Source organism: Coptis chinensis, chromosome 7, assembly GCF_015680905.1.
Source record: "Coptis chinensis isolate HL-2020 chromosome 7, ASM1568090v1, whole genome shotgun sequence".
In the NCBI taxonomy this organism is placed as follows: Eukaryota; Viridiplantae; Streptophyta; class Magnoliopsida; order Ranunculales; family Ranunculaceae; genus Coptis; species Coptis chinensis.
This window is the reverse complement of record NC_141462.1, coordinates 30714873-30731670: the sequence shown is the minus strand read 5'-3', so window position 1 is coordinate 30731670 and position 16798 is coordinate 30714873. Positions and strand designations below refer to the sequence as shown.

The 16798-nt window shown below is 33.2% G+C and overlaps 1 long non-coding RNA gene across 2 annotated transcripts; it reads right to left on the bottom strand.

The window, feature by feature from the left end:
* Window positions 1-6984: 6984 nt before the first annotated feature.
* LOC147487088 (uncharacterized) lies at window positions 6985-11843 on the bottom strand. 2 transcript variants are annotated; one of them, XR_015202075.1, is made up of 6 exons: window positions 11563-11843; window positions 11333-11403; window positions 10980-11057; window positions 10824-10863; window positions 8516-8632; window positions 6985-7196 (listed from the first exon to the last, which is right to left on the bottom strand). It is a non-coding gene; the product is annotated as an uncharacterized LOC147487088 (long non-coding RNA). The 2 variants fall into 2 exon arrangements; XR_015202076.1 differs by lacking the exon at window positions 11333-11403.
* Between the last annotated feature and the right edge of the window lie 4955 nt (window positions 11844-16798).

The following is a 16798-nucleotide window of genomic DNA, read 5'->3' as shown; positions in this document are numbered from 1 at the left end:
ATAAATTGTTGTTTTCCTTAAAGGTATATACAAGGATGTTGATATTTATTGGTTAAAAGCTACGTAAGGCTTGATTCTAATCTTGAAAGATTGGATACGTAGGCAGGTTTTTGTATAGGTGCAGCCACTATATTATATATTATATATTAGTTTTTGTGATAACTATATGTGTATAATATTAGTATTTAATTGTGTACGTGATTGTGGATATTTGAATTATATTTGCTTGATGACCATTCGTGTTGCATTCAATGATATTTAAATGCATGTTTGATTTGCATTGATGCGTGAAAATAACTTTCTGCACGTGTGATCAATTATTGTGCATGATTAATGCTCGTATAATGATAAGTGAGTTGAGAATAATATTTTCAACGAGTTGACCACACCTTTAGAACTCTCCATGCCTCAAGATTTGGTAATGATATATTATGACTTGAGATGTCATGTGATAGGAAGGTATTCATTGAATGTGCCATAAATGACCTGTTATTGTATGATGGGTATGCCTTAAATGTGGCGGGAATGATCGAAGGTATTCATTGAATGTTCCATGAATGACCTGAGATATTGAATGCCAATAAGAGGATGTGATTATGTGAATGGAAAACCTAGAGATGGTTATGACTCACAAGTTATGAGTTTGCAAGATGTAAATATGTTCCTGGAGGCAATATCCCCACTTGGGAAATATGTCTTGTAGTGGTACTCGGTGTGAGAGAGGTACACAGGTATGTGTGATTTGGCAAATGTGTGAAGTGCAAATCGTGGAGTAAGAACTAAAGGTGAGGTAAGTAAATAAGTGATTAATAAACAAGATATATTGTGGAATTGAATAAACTAAAAGTATGTGAATTTGTGTGATGTTATGGATGTGAAGTGTGACTGTGAATAATAATAGTAAATGCTTGTGATCTTTTATGTGATTGCGAAATGACTATAACTTGATATGTTATTATGAAAATATTAATGACTTGTGATAGTCTGAGATCTATGGTTATGCACGCAGAAACTTTATGACATAATGATGTCATGTGAATGACTACCCTTGATATAGGTATTATGATAAGTGGTATTCCCGGAATATGCGGGACGAACCAGGTTGTATCAATTAGACTTAAATGTCTTAAATAAGGTTTGATTATGAATGGAAATTTGAGTGGATGAGATAAATCATTTTATTATGATGTCTAACTCTATTTTGCAGGAGGGTATGTAGGATCTATGAATCTTTTATGCAAGGACGTAAATATCCTACCCTAAAATGATGTGTTGGCTTAAATGTAAGTTGTATCAAACTCATATTTAATTAGGTTATTATATGTGCATTTAATAAGTAGAATGTAAGTGGTATTTATGTTGTGAGTTATTTTGAAAAGTGGAAATGATGAGTACTGTTGTATGAGATTCTTGGAATTGTATATTGGGGGTGAAATCTTACTTGGGAAGAAACTACATGTCGTTTTGAGAAAACAGAACTAACTTGTCTTCCAAGTTGAAATGATTGTAATAGTATATTCCTTTATTTGAAATATTGAACATATTGTTTTTATATTTAGCCTTACTCATACCAGCAAATACAATTTGCTGACCCATGTTTGCTTTCTTTTGCAACGTGGGTGTGTTCTTGGAAATATAGATGATGGAGTGAAGTGGATGAGGACACGTGATTTGGATTTGCTCTTGGAGTCTTATGGTTTAAGTTTTTCTGAAGTGTATGGTTTTGTTTTAAAACAGATGCAATAGGGTTGGTTAGTTTCTTTGTAGTTTAATAATGTGATTGAAGGATTGTTCATTTTGGTTTTAAATTTGATCTTAGATTTTAATATCGTAGTTGATAATATGTTATTAGGTGCATGTTTTCATTTCATCCTGGTTTTCAGAATATGAAATAGGGTGACGACTGAGATAATTATATCTTGGATAATTCCCTATTTTTATTTTCTAGAAATTTAGGGTGTGACAAAATGTTTATTATTGTAGTTAAGAATTCTCATCTTCCTAAAGATGTCTTGCATTCACAACGATAATAATGTTGATCCTTAGGAATCATCATGCTGCAAGTCCTTTTAAAATCATTGACCAAAATTGAAGAATTTAAGAAAATTATCATTATTAATACAACAATGGAAATAAGAACAGATCAAAAGTAATTTAAAAGTGATATGATATTGTGGGTGAGCTCTCCCTGTCTAAACTTAAGGTCTGTGGATTCTACATGATAGAGGTTCCATTCAGCTTATACTATTAACTTAAAAGTCATTTAAAACCGCTTGGGTAACAAACTTACTTGTAATAAGATATTTAATTTTAACTTGTTTAATTTGCTTCATCGTTATATTTAAGTGTATCTTGAAACCTGTCATTGATAAACAATAATAGCCTTATGCTTTGTACGTCATTTTGATGATTTATATAACTTCATAGCTATTGAATATGCTACTACTTTGTCAATATCATTATGAACAGATGTCCATTTATTTGTTCAATATATATAGGTACACTTTCCCGTGGTTCTCAAACAGAATAATTAGTCTCGAAGTACCTTGTCGTTGTCTCACACCTGATGCACGTACTCGTTTTTAGGGAGAAGCAATTTTATTGGCAGTTTGTAAAGGAGTACAATACAAAATTAAGGGTTATATCTTTCGGATTTAGCTGCATCAATAAGCCATTATGATGAGGATGGGATCTTTAGGTGTATCAATTTATTAGTTGGTATTTGATAATCAAAAGAATATTTCCAACGATGAATATATAGATAGTCAGATTTTCCAGACTTTGAATTGTCCTGATGATTAATTCCAACGGGTTCAGTTAAGTGTGTAAACTTCGCACTTCAACCAAGTTGGTTATAAATGAAAATAGCTTCACTAAGCCCTATGTATCATAATAACAAGTTTAAGGATGTACTTGTATATGTGTCATGTACAAAATACTTGGTGAAAAAAAAAGTGTGATGTACAAAACGCCTACCATGACAATTATACGGAAAAAAAAAAGTAATAATGGTATTGTAACAATTGTGTAAAAAGAAAAAACAAAAAACAAAAAACAAAAAGCTAGAGATCACGCACCTGGGAAAGGGACACTGTGGGATTAATGTACATAGTAGCATGATCAAACAAAACGTTCCACTGAGTCCAAGTAGCAAGATTAAGCATGCGCATAAGCAAATTTGTTGGCCAACAACACCTCAATTTTATTGGTTTCCTTATCTTTTTCCATACCGTCATAATCTATAAGTGTTTTATGTTGTTAACAACATATTGGATCAAGTTAAAGTAGAAAATATCTTCCGCCTTATATGATATGCAGTGAGATTTGTTGAATACATATAGTGGTGCCAATGGATACTTCAATCAAGGGTAGTACACTTTGAGATCAATCAAGGGTAGTACACTTTGAGATGAGAGAAATATCCATAATTCTATACTTCACATAAGGTGATCCATCACTAGATACTTTTTTAGTACGAAGAAGATAAAGTATAGGCGCGATTAATTACATGAACGACTGTATATATAAAGATTTCTCAATTGGAGCTGGTTGTATGGGATTTCCTTGTGATGTAGAGTTAAGCCGTAGATCTTTGTAGAGATTATTTATTGTAATTAATTGTTATTAAGAGAAACAGAGTTTATAGGAAACACTCCCTAATTATAGGAAACTTTTTAATTTCAGAATTAAGCTGTAATCTTTGTAGAGATTATTTCTTGTAATTAATTGTTATTAAGAGAAACAATGTTAATAGGAAACACTCTCCCTGATTATAGGAAACTTTTTAATTTCTAACTTGAGTTAGAAATCTATGACTCTCTATGAGTTTTCCAATTGAATTAGGAAAGTGTTTAACGTGGAAATCTCTATTTATTTTGAAGTGTCCACATGGTAGAACTCTCTGTCAAGAATGCACCACATAGGAAAGAGACTGTCCAATAATTTGTCTGTACTCTGCTTTAATATAGAGAGAGGTGATTATATAGATATATTTGTCACATACTCGCATCCAATAATTTTGTTATTGCAATGCAGCAGCGACAAAGTGATCATAACTCACAAATCAATGAAATCATAACCCCTAGAACAACTATGGTCACAAGAGACTGCAAATATTCGAGAGCTAAAATCAACAATTTCTACTCGAAGAATTTCAAAAGCAAGTTCACACACATTGTAAAACGTCGTAGTAGTTCTTTCCATATGACTTTGTTCATCGACCAATCAAAACATTCTTAACAGATGTTCCTGAAAGGACTTATCGGTCAAAACATTCTACTTGTGTGAGAAACATTCTGCATGACTAATCACACGCTACATACTTGTTTTCATCGTCATACAATTCTCACTATGTTAAACTAACACCATCATCTACTTGTTATCTCTACTACTTATAAACAGCGTGGGCGAGTGAGCCGATGTCTATCAGTTCTGCAGTTCTGCCCTCCATGATTTTGTGACACGTGTTCATTTTAGTAGTTTTGTTTTCTGTTGGCCCACAAGAAAAAAAAAGGTAAGAGAGAGTCAGATAGACCATAAAAGAAGAGAGAGAGACGTGAGAACCATAGATAGTAAATTCGCGTTTAATACCTGTTTTATACACGTTTTATACATTTTTACTTATAATATGAATAATAATTGAACGTTTAAACCAAATTAATACAAATTCTATGATCAAGCTTTATAATTGTCGGATAATAAGGTCCTTTTTTAAATCCGTTACAAAAGGTATGATGCAACTTCAAAATGGAAGGTTTTGAAAATCCACTTAAGTTAGAACCTTTCATACCTAAAGAATATTCAAGAACTAAAGTATTTAAAATATAAATGAAAAAATTTATGTATGTGTAGTTAATGGGCAATTTGACAAATTATTACATTCTAAACTTGTAAAAAAACAAAACATGTTAATTTTGTTTTACAAGTTTAGAATATAATAATAGTTGGCAAATATGCCCCTTATAAACATGTTCATTTCAGTATTTTAAAATTTATATTGAATATTATTAATACTTTGGTTGTTTAAATTATTCTTTAGAAAGGAAATGAAAGGTTCTGTCAAAGATGGATTTTTCAAAACCTTCCATTTTGAAAAAGCATCAGGAGATGGATTCATGTTTTCATTCGATCCAGATTTTATCATTTAGAGAAAAGAGAGATTTAAACATCTATCGCCAATCAATAAACTTTGATTCAATTCATCTTCTTCATGTATTCATCCTTTTCATTCATTTGATTCAAGTGAGATTTGTGATCTTAGAATATTAAGAAATAGACAGATATATTATACGCGATAAAAAAATGTATGTTTGGTGTTTTTTCGTTTTTAAATTATTCAAAATTTTGAATTTTTGACAAATAATTTCCGTATCGAATTTTTGCTGTCCGCGAATTTACTAGCTATGGTGAGAACCACGTGAGGGAGAGTGCGTAAAATAAGAAAGAGAGAGGTGGGAAGTGGGAACCACGTGCCCAAGACTAGTCTATTTAATTTCTCTTGGAACAATATGAGTTTCACTGTGATTACGTTCCAACCTAAAAAATGTACTGAGAGCTCTAATATTACTTTTACTTAAAAATGTTCCAATCAAATTTTGTTCGCACATTGAGAAATTGGAGAAGATTGAAAAGTTTTATAAGAAACAGGGGCTTACGTGCTAAACTTGGAACAATCTAAGCACCTGCAAATAGGACATATATATGAAACAAAACTTGTGTTGGAATTCATAAATTCAACTTTTGGTAAATCAAATTCTAAAACAATATTTGCATGTATGGAGAAGATCAGTTTAAAAACACTTATTGTAGTTTGAAATTACTTGTTTACCGATGTATTGAATTAAACAGAAAGTAGGCCGGTTACATAGCATGCTACAAAATTGTCAAGTGTTATTGTTAAAAACAAGAATATAGATTGTTACAAACTTCAAATTAATTTTTTTTCACCCAACTCCAATCACAAGTGTGGGTGCAACGTGGCAATGAACCACCGCCAAAAAACAACTTTGGAGCCTTTTAAAACCGGTATACACACAACAGAAAGAAAGAACCAAAAAAATGCTTGGGTCAGCACCGATTCCAATTGAAATAGTGAGTGAATTCATTGTTTGTGTGACAAAGGAATATTGTTGATAGGTTTTGGATTTATGATGTAGGTTTTAGATTGTTGTGGTAAGAAGAAGGAAAGCTATACGTGTCCCTCAATCCAAGCCTACAATGAGACACATATGACATACCCTTGTGATTTTTAATTGTCACACCTTGGTTCACATTGGGTCAATTATTTTCGATCTAGTTAAGCTAATTAACTCCAGGGCTTCATTTGAATCTATTTAGTTATATATTCACTTTCATCCATCTCAATTCACTCTAATAAATGGAGAACACTCTCTACTTGTTCTTCTAGAAGAAGAAGAAGATATTGGGACTAGTAGTCAGAAAGTATATGTAATGATTATCTATACTAGCAAAATGCACATGCAAAAAGCACGTGGTTAAAAACAAATCTAATTAAAGAGTTGATACAATTCCAATTTCTAAGAAATTTTAATGGTGGAAGTATAAAGTCTTGGAAGTTGGTAGCTATAAGCATTATAAAATCAATATGTGCGTGTTCTTTCCAAAATCAATATGTGTGTGAAAGTAGATATTATTTACCTCGACCCTAATACCCCATGGCCTAATGGAAAGCAATGTTGGTTTCCAGCTACCAGGTCATGGAATCAAGTCATTGGTGGAGAGAGAGTAGATACGGTTTTCAACATGGGAAAACTTCAAACCTGGTGAGTTGAGAACCCATTAACGCACAATGTCATAGAATAATATAGGAACATACAAAATTTGCACATATGATCAGTTGTCTCGATCTTAACCAATTTAATATAGTTTGACAGTACACCTGAGATGGTTCTAGAGGTGAATACTATCAAGTACTCAAGGCTCTGCATGTTCATTGTTCTGCATTTTAGCAAATAGAATAGAAAATGATAAAGATGCATTTGTCCATCTTGAATTGAGCTCAAAATTTACAATGGCGGTACAATTTCTTCTTGTTTTCTTGTTTAAATAAGAAAGTTACAGTAATTACTCCATCCATTACATGAGTGAAGTGAAATAACTACAATTTTCTAAAGAGTACACAAGCTAGAAGGAGTGGAGCTAAGCTTGTTGACAGCAAGTGCATAACTTCAGATGGCCTGCAACACGTGGAGGTTGAATTATAACATTTTCATAAGAATTGGAGGTTAATGAAATATGTATCATGAAATTGAAAATAATTGCTAAACGTAACCAAAATAAGGTATAAACCAATGTTACACTGGTTAGGAGGAGGGCCTGCTTCCCAAGACAATTTTGAATGATTGGATTAACAAAATATCACTCAATACATAATGAGCTTCAACAGTAACAAATAAGATATAGTAACAAACCAGCACAAACTTAAAATAATAAACAAATTTTTAGTTCGTCAGCTATGTGGTCTTAGTTCAATGCCAAGTCAATTTCATTGTAAACAACCTTAATTCAAGCAAACAATAATATCATAAAAGTCATAACCAACACTCAATAAAAAACTACATGCAAAATTTGATTGATCAAACAACTCATCTAAAAAGTAGTTTGAAAGAAAAATGGTTTGAAGTTTTAGTTCCGACATGATCTTACCATACTAAGTACAGTAGACACGGTATAAACTCATCAAAATAACGAAAGGTTTAGTTACACATTTCAGCCATAAAATCATCAAATGGAATTAACCTTGGACAAGGAAACCTAATAACAGGGTTTATATAGGAAAACTCCTTGTACTTGAAGAAAAATTCAAAAAAAAAAAAAAAAAAAAAAAACGGGATGTTACATTTAATGCCTTAAACTAATTCATATTTAAGAAAATGGCGCTATGACAAATCCCAATGAACAAACTCCACCAACAAATAGTATTGATTAAAAAAAACACAAATACACTTTGAAGAAAAACAATGAAAGAGTGTTTAAGTACAGACTTGAGTATGGGGAAAACAAATTAAAAAGTGAAGGTCATTCCATTATTCACAAAACAAATTGATCAACACTTTCCATTAAATTTGAACACTGCGCTGCATTCCAAATTTTAAGAGATCAATCCAGGAATGTTTTTGTAATGCATACACTAAAGCATAAGAAATGAGCAATTCAAAAGACATTGAAACGTTACAATTTAGAGGGAGTAGAGAAGGTCGATCCTTTGACGTTGAAGCGTTGATTGGTCAGTAAACTAATTGAAACGGTTAAGATTAGAGCATTGTCTAATAGAAGTGAGCAGTATGTCATTATTTAAATGCAAAGATTCGGTAGCAACCTACATGACATATATAATTGAATATGGGCATAAAAGAGTATTAGCTACATATAAAGACTTTATCAAGATCTCTAAAGCTGAACTCCAGTTGAGTCTCATCTAGCTAGGTGATTATGATATTTAGATTAATCACACGAAATCACAGTTGAAACTCAATCTAAAAGCCAAAGGACCTACCTCCAACGAATCGTAAACTCATTTTCAGACGAATGTCCCTACAAGTCCTCACCTCACCTCCAATAAATCCGGTTTGGTATTGGCTCCACCTGTTTCATCAATAACACCAACACTTGGCTATAGAAAATCAGGGAAAGTTGCAAACAACAGTCAGCCCAATGAATAAAATCAATTGTCTACATCAATGGAGTGTGTTGAGTTCATGCTCTATGCTAATATTTGATGTGTACAACAATAGCTGTTGTATCGTTGGTTCGGTTCTCATGCTCAAACCGAAAACATGTATGTCAGCATTAGCTATTACATACACATGCTTCCCTAGTGTCTTCATATCTTATAGCTTAGACAGAAATGAAACAGAAAACTCAAGGAGATATGTATATTATATATAGATTAACTGTAATAGCTATGAAAGCAACAATAATTTAAATAACGTCTTTTCACTAATAGCAAGCAAGCAAGGGGAGTACCATAACTTTGTTGGAGAGGAATTAAAAAAACTCCGTCACTCGCAATCATAAAGAACAAATGGCTCGCGTATAAACTGAACCATTGATACCTCAAGGACAGAAAATCCAACCAATCTTCTTAGCTATACTATCTCTTAAATGCCTATAGTTCCGGGGTATATAATCTGTCATGTACCCAGAGCTTGGTTAATCACATCACTCACTTTCACTATCAACCCCCAAGTTTGAATATATATCATGATATTGCAACCATTCTACTTGATCAACATTTAAAATCCCTGACACCACAAAAACACTATAGTCTAACAAATGCAGCGGATTTATATAAAAAAAAGAACATATAGAGGAGAAATATGTTACTATCTGGTCTTAGTATTGGATTATCATAATGCACAACATAAAAGCTGCAAAACCTGCATTCCATGTCATGAAATACAACAAAATGAAAACAAAGAACTAAATGAAGAAGAAAAAAAAAAAAAAATTAAGCCAAGAAATGATGATATCATCATTCGAACACCAACTTCAAGTTGAAGGACAACACACAAAGCAATTGAAATGAATGTCTACATAATGGAACTTGAGTTAATAAAGGGTGTTTTCTTTCCTTTTTTTATTCTTTTAGCTAGAGAGAATCTAATGTAGTACAAAAAACTAAATTCACTCTCAACCATCTTATCACTAAGGCATGAACACCCTTACGACTGAAGACATAGTACAACGAAAAACTTAATTGTTAACCATATGATGCACAAATCCTTTTTGAATACCGGATACATCAAAAGACAACCAACATGTCATGTGTGAACAGTGAAACAACATGAATGACTGCTAAACTCATTCCTGAATGAGGAGGCACGTTACAAAACTACCGAAGGCTCTTGGACATGGAATACTAAATTGAATTCCCTTATTAATCCTACATAATTATATGTGCTTTTACCCAACAAAGTCAAAGTCTTTATGTTTATCATATTTAATGGAGTTTTTTGTGTGTGTGTGTGGGGGGGGGGTTGTAATATTAGTAATTTAAACAATAACAGAAAGAATACAAAGCTTAAAAATTAGAAAAATCCAACTATGTGCTAAATATTCAAGAAGGACGACTCAAGTTCGAATCTCAGGTCATTGGGGTTAGCAAGACGTGTGGTATTATGGTACCAGCTTCCTAGTGCTAAAAGGAGGAGACAAAATTTGCAACAAGAAGTAGACCAATAGGTACTTGAAAGAGGAAACTGGCATGTGTATGATGAAATGCAGCACCTACTACATGTACCTGCCACACTGATATTTTTTCTTGAAAACATTCATATGATTAGGAGTAAACTTCCAAAGGATTCAATATGGAGTTTACCCCTTGAAGTTAAATACAAAATAACATATTTCCCACGACCAAGACAGTCTGGACATGTCACTATTATCGTTCTAAATTTAAATCATTAGATTGGTCAAGGTGCACCCTTGTGTTGGCTTTTCTAGATTGGTCTGGCCTATAGAACAGGATATCTTTACGCTCAAAATTTTGATGGATGAAAAAATGATGTTTTCAAAACATTGGTAGTGAATTTGGCAAGGCAGACTTTACTATTCAACGGTCAAAAAATAAAATAAAATAATAACGTAATAAAATGTAATATGAATCTAGATAAGTCTAAGAGTATATTTTTTTCACTGTATTAAAGGTATATCAAAAATAAAATATTAGGTTATACAGGTTTCTAAGAGAATAGTTTCTATCACACATAGCAAACATAGATCAATATGGGATATGATGCTACATAAAGTAGAACGTTGTATAATAGGAAAAGAAAATAATAATGAAGCTTAAAAAAGAGTACCTAAAATTTTGTAAAATCTATTCTCCAAATGGAAGGCAACCTGCAAGGCGGCAACAATAGTACACTGAATCAGATAGAGAATCAACATGAGGAATCTGAAGATGCGTGATTCACCTAAAAAATCCATGATTTAAAAAAGAGGAAAGGAGTCATAACTCGAACTCAACACAATTGCTACTGGTGAACATTCATTAATAGTGTCATTAGCTTGGTCACTTGACTCAACACCAACACCTGGACATTAATATCAATTAGCAATATCGGATATGTAACTTTTTGATAGCCATCGGAAAAATAAAAAATCATTCGGCCTTAATCAAGAACAACAAATACATAATAGAATAATAGTACGAATCAATCAAATGGATGAATACAAAAAACTAAGAGAACTTTTTAAGTTGTGTCATGGTTTTCAATACTTGATAATAGTTATATTTGGATTAAAATGGTATGGATGGGAATAGAAATTTGAAATTTAACTAAGTACCGTGACTTAAAATTTGTTGTACCTTAGTCAAAGATTGCAGTATTCAGTTCGAAACTCTTGTGTTATGTAGTCAAATTTTTGTTGTACCTCGTTCTGCAGACATTTTATGCTTCTTAAAAAAAAAATCATAAATCTTCAATAATAGTTAAATTTACAGTACTTATATAATACCCTAATCTACAATGTTTTGTATCACGTTACAAGTTTCCAACTTAAATTTACAACAGTAAGTGTACAAAGATACAGAGTTACCTTAGGTCGTTACTTGAATTAGTAGAATTCCTTCACTTTTGATCTGTATATCCTCTATTATGGCAGAAGGAGATCAAAGAGGAGGAGCTTGAAGAAGGGGAATCTCAGCAGCTCACTACACCCGCTGATGCTTCACATTCCAATCAATTAAAAGAATTAGATGGGGATGCTAATGGCAGGCCTTCCAAGCCGCCGGATGGTGAAGAAGAATTTGCTGACGATGATGGAAGTATTTTTTTTTCGATAATATAATGGAAGTATTTTGGGTGAGCGAGAAGAAAATAATAGATGGTTTACTTTGTTTGTACTCTCTCTCTAGTCTTTTCATTTTCTAAACGTCTAATTAATTTCCTTATTTAATTACCTAATTAAATTGCCAATTAATTGTATTTATGGTGGGCGTACAATTTAATTTGATTGCGTGGATTTGGTTTTTTAATTTACCACCACGTGAAATGACTGATTACTCCCAGTTAAGCAATAAATTCACTAAAGGAGAAAAAGACCAAGTTGTCCGTCTAAATAGTATTGGAGTGTTTTAATTTAATTATTCATCGAGGGGCATTATGCGTAAGAAAAAGACCCGGATGAATTTAAGAGGCCACGATCAGTATAGGATATGCTACTAGTAGAGATATATTGTAATGAAAATTCACGAATGGTGTGAAAAGAAAATGGAATATGGTCTGAAGCTACTGATGCTATGAAAGCCGGTACGGATCGCCATACTAAGCTTGAACAAGAAGTAATGATAAGTTTATTACATTATAAATTACATCACTATACTGCATTTACTTACTGTGTATATATCGTTTTCATTGCTTATTCCAGTAATTTTAACTTTAGGTACAAATCTTTAGTTAGAGCATCATCAACGCGTTGTCATTTTTCATTTTCAATGTGACAGTTGACAATTTTTATAGCAATTTTCGTCACCAACGCGTTGCCAAATGATCGTTTTGATTTTAAGAATTATCAAAATTGGAGCCAAATTGGTGAAGAATATAGAAATGGTGTGCACTGGACAACTTGACCCGTCCAAGAGTGGGGCGGGACTACTTTAGCCATCTAGCATTTTTTTTTGTTTTTTTTTAATAAAAAATTCAAACGGTTCAATTTTGTACTGTTGGGCCTGAACGATTTTAGAAGATTTGCAAAAATTGTACCGTTGGGCTTTTGTACTGTTGGACCTGAACGATTTGAGAGGATTTGCAAAAATTGTATCGTTGGGCTTTTATACCATTGGGCTTTTGTACCGTTGGGCCTGAACGTGTACTTGAGTGGTATTAGATTATGTTTTAGCGTACTAATTTATTTAAATTTTATGTTGTAATATGTTTTTATTGTTTATGTATGTTTTTCTTAAAATAAAATTGTATTTTGTTTTAATTATAGTATATTTTCTTTAAAAAATGTGTTTGTTTATAAGTTGAAATTAAAAACAAATCAACTCAACTAGAAATGAAAAATATTACAACTTAATTTGAAATAAAAACACAAAACATCTTATAAAATTCTATGGAATTAAAAACACATGCAAAACAATTAAAGACAATACACTAGGGAATTAAACAAAATACAAATATTACATATCCTACACTTAAATTCTAAGAGGTACGAGACTTGTTTCTCCATCACAGATTGAAAGATTGCATTGATCGCACAAGCCACACCTAGGGAAGAAATCTACTGCTTCCTTACAAAAATGACATACAGGTATGTCAACCTTTTTTGAATGATAGATGTTGATATTTGAGGGACAATCATCAACATCACACTTTAGAAGTTTGTCTTCCAATGTTCCATCATCATTGCTAGCTATGACCACTATCATCATACCGTTGCATTCAGGTTTTGGGCATTTGATGTTAATGTATGGACATGAAGTAGCGTAATGACCAACTTCCTTACACCACTAACAAATCTCAGGTGTAGAAATGTGGACAATATTTGATCCGCCCATATTGGTAGTTGAAGTTGAGATAGAAATTGAAGTTGAGAAAGATTAAAGAATGAAAATGAGAAGATGAAGTGAAGAATGAAAATGACTTTGAATATATATGCAAAGGCCCAACGGATAGAAATATATCCGTTATAAATAAATTTCAACAGATAGAAATATATCCATTGGGAATAAATGCCAACGGATATAAATTGATCCCCCTTGGGAATAATGCCAACGGATATAAATTGATCGGAGGAATAATAAATTGATCCCCCCTTGGGAATAATGCCAACGTATAACGTATAAATTGATCTTTTTGTTTTAGTGTATTTTCCCTTTATTATGCAATACAGTTTTGGCTTGGAGGCCCATGGGCTTATTAGTCACGTTCACATGGGCTTGATTGTTCACATGAGAATTTCTTTGTCTACATAATAAAAAGCATGTATAGATTCTAAGTAATAATTAACGTAATGTCTTGAATTTAAATTAACGTAATGTAATAATTAATTTAATGCATAAAAAAAATTGGACATAGCCTCCTTTGTTTAATCAACATAATTCATATACCTAAACTTGTTAAGATTCTCAAAAACCTGTTCAAACCCTAAAAAACAACAACAACCAACAACAACAACAATGACATCACTAAATTATTACAAAATAGTGCAATATAGCACTATGGAGCACTGCCTTGACTGCTCTGGCCACTCCCTCTCAGTTTTCGCCCTCTCTTATTAGGAGCACTGTTTTGTTGCATGATATCATTAGCAATTCTTTGAAACATCAACACAATGCAATTAAAATCTAAAATTGGATATATAAAAAAAAAATGAAAATGTAAAACATATAATAAAATTACCAAGGCTTCCAATTCGTTTGTCATCTTAGCCATCCTACGCTCAGCGTTTGCTCTTTGCGTTCATTCTTCATCTAAATAGCCATAATACTGTTGAGTGTGCTCAATTAAACTAGCTCGAAGCCCCTGGTTGATTTGCATTTCATCTGATAATCGAGCATGCACTATTTCCTGCATTGTGTCAATATTGTATCTAAGTTAAATATACATAGTGTGTTTAAATTAACATAATGAAATATAAATATACCTCATTAAACTATTGTAGCTCAGGTACAAGCACCAAACGCTCCAAGTGAAATGTGGTCTCCATTCCCTGAGAACTAACAACGTGGTATGACCATGGGTCATATGGATCACTAGATGGGGGTGTATAACCATGATATACTCCAAATGTTCTTGTGGAAGTTGCAGGTTATGGGAATTGGACGTCTCGCCAAAAACTCTGACTAGTTGCGACATCCATGTTTGCACCTCTATACAGTGGACCCGCAAATAGGCTTCCCCTAGAAACTTTCCACCAATAAGTCTCATAATCAAGACTGGAGTTCACATCAACATAATATGTAAAATACGGCCACACACTTTCAACGCGATACCGTTCAATCAAATTCTCTGAAACATCCATGGCATGTATATCTGTGGGTGGGGGAGCAGGAATATATGTATATCCAATGGTTTGCATAGTCACCCTATCTCCAAGGAACCAATCACGTATATCAGGGGCTTGGAATATGAATCTTTTTAACGACATTAGAGTACTATGCTGACAGATATGCATATTCTCAAATTGAGAACCTTGCCACGAACTCCAAATAATAGATTTCATACTTTTCATCTCTATTTGGATCCTAGCAGCTTGAAGATCATTATGGACCTCATCCCTTAATCTAGCATGACCGTCTGCAGCCCATCCCTGTGGGCGAGGCCATAAGTCCTTATCCCAATCCTCTCTCAGTATAGGGTTTAAGCAAGCCAAATACTCATACCACCAGTACTTAAATAATCATATGAAAGTGTATCTAATTAATTTAAATTATATAATATTTAATTAACAAAATAAAAGCTTATATCTTAAAAGTTAAATCATATTGAATTACCTGTAGTATCCAAGTAATTCTGTTGCATTGCTTCCCCATTTGATTTGTTTGTACAAATAAATCAAGCCCTGTATATAAATGTGCCATGAAAGCACCTCCCCAATCAAAATCTTCCAAGCTATCAAGTTCTACAAAAGACGCTAACCAACCAGCCCGAACCCCAGATTTTCCTGTTGTAAAACCAATTTGGCCCAAAAAATATAACAAAAAAATCCTGATAAACTCATCCTCCTCCGCAGAGTTTGGGTCCAAATATAGGGCATCAACTTCATGTTCTAAACAATATTCAATATCCAATAGGTGCATGACTTTTTCTCTAATGTGCAGGTTCAAAATGTATCTGCCATCCATATTCCCTGGAACAAGTCTACCTTCAAAATCAAACAACGAAGGCAGTAGAGTCTTCAACCTTTCAAAATCATCTTTGATACTTGAATCAAACAAAACTGGCTTCTTCTCGCCCACACTTAAACCCGTTAGCATTGTAAAGTCAAGTGGTGTGAAACCAATCTCACCACATGGAAGGTGAAAAGTGTGCGTGGTGTGCCACCATCGTTTCTCCAATGCAAATATCAGTGGACGATCAGTCCGAATGCTCGTACACGATATCAATGGACCAAAAGGTGTTCCCAAAATTTGAGCTCTTACGTGCTCCATTTCCTCCCCTCTTTCCACTAGATGACTCCAGAAGTCTTTAATACTCGGCATTGCACACTCCATCTCGTCGAACTCATTTTCTACACGTTGAGGCATTTAATCAAACAGTTAGTATACGTTAAATTCTAAACATGATTTTAAATCAAAATTAATTGAACAACATTCATAAACTCATACTTACTCCGTCAGTGTTATATAAACACGAAACATGCTTATATGGATCGGGAGCCAACGTCGGATGATCAACAATACTTAATCTCCGTGGAAAATTGAAATCATTTTCTGGTACGAGTTCACTCTCATTTTCTCGAGGATTTGAACTCCCCGAGCCACGCATAATAGTCTTCTTACGTCCAGCTCGACGACGTTGATCCATTGCAAAAAATAGAAACAAATTTGGTTGAAAATCAAATTTTTATTTGGTGATTGAAGGTTTGGGTTTTGAGTTATCTTGCTGAGTTCTTGGGGGGCAAATGTTATTGGAACCTTGTCCGCGCGTTTTAAATAAAATGGGTCAATAGGGGACAGGACAACTATTCCCGTTTTAAAAAAATTTAGATTCGCACGGGACAACTTGACCTGTCCAAATTTTTTTACTCAAATTTACCCAAGCCGGCCGCGCTGGTTCTTCCATTCATTTTAGAAATTTTGAACCGCCAAAACTGATGAGTTGTCACA